The 953-nt window shown below is 37.6% G+C and overlaps 1 protein-coding gene across 1 annotated transcript in view; it reads right to left on the bottom strand.

Moving 5' to 3' along the window:
* The window catches only part of sncaip (synuclein, alpha interacting protein), a 22,454-nt gene extending 21,845 nt beyond the window's left edge, over window positions 1-609 (bottom strand). Inside the window, exon 1 of the mRNA XM_014029740.1 lies at window positions 458-609. The gene's annotated coding sequence lies outside the window, so the exon portion shown is untranslated. The remainder of the gene's footprint in view (window positions 1-457) is intronic.
* Between the last annotated feature and the right edge of the window lie 344 nt (window positions 610-953).

Raw genomic sequence — 953 nt, 5'->3', positions numbered from 1 at the left:
ATATTACATCAATTACAAGACATGAAAACTAATTTATAATTCTTACTAATTAATAGTCTAAAACTATATTTTAAGGGAGAGTCAACAGATTATTTTACACCTAAAAACAACGTTTAGGTTCATTATTTTACTTTATTTTTTATGAATAAAAAGAATGGTTTCTGGTTTGAAAGAAACATTTAAAGTTTATGATTTTACTAATTAAATATTTAAATCCTTTTTTCCGTCCTTTCTTTGCTGGTTTCTAATCCTGATTTAATCCCCTGCCTGATTCCTGCTCTTCAGGCAGCAGGAGGCTAATTAGCTGAGCTAACAGGCTAACGGGCATCAGATGGAGATGCTAACAGGCTAATCAGCATCAGATGCTAATGAGATGCTAACGGGCTAACCGGGCAGCTTGGAGGAAAATCGGGTCAGACACAAGAGATAAAAACAATTTAGCTCTGTCCAACGGTACCGTGTTGAAGTCCAGCAGAACCCTGAGGAACAGTCCGGTCCGGTCCGGTTCAAGGAGCTGGAGCCGCTGAAGGTTCGGATCAGATTCTTGGATCCAGCTGTTTTTTTCTCTCCTGTCGCCTGGAAGTCCTGAAGAGCACAAAGACTTAAAGATAGAAGGAGCGCACAGACAAGAGGTCTCACTCTGTCCCAAATATCTCACATCTCTCTGTTGTCCTTCTTTTAGAAGAGGAGGAAACATTAAAAAAGATAAATTCTAACAAATACGTTTAAAATACATTAAGTAAAAATATAAAATAATAACATGTCATGAGAAAAAAGATAATACCAAGTAAAAAATGTATTTTGGCCACGCCCACCTACTGACGCAGCTTTTCTTTCCCTCCCAAGTGGCACTTTGTTTTAATAGACAATCTTTGTAGACCTGCAGCTGATCGGTTATTCCTGAGAATAAAACCTTCAGATAAACCAACAAAACTCTGCTTTCTTTCTTGTTG

This window comes from Austrofundulus limnaeus, unplaced genomic scaffold (genome assembly GCF_001266775.1).
Source record: "Austrofundulus limnaeus strain Quisiro unplaced genomic scaffold, Austrofundulus_limnaeus-1.0 Scaffold947, whole genome shotgun sequence".
Classification (NCBI taxonomy): Eukaryota; Metazoa; Chordata; class Actinopteri; order Cyprinodontiformes; family Rivulidae; genus Austrofundulus; species Austrofundulus limnaeus.
The sequence above is the reverse complement of the archived record's forward strand: the minus strand, read 5'-3'. Positions and strand labels throughout refer to the sequence as shown.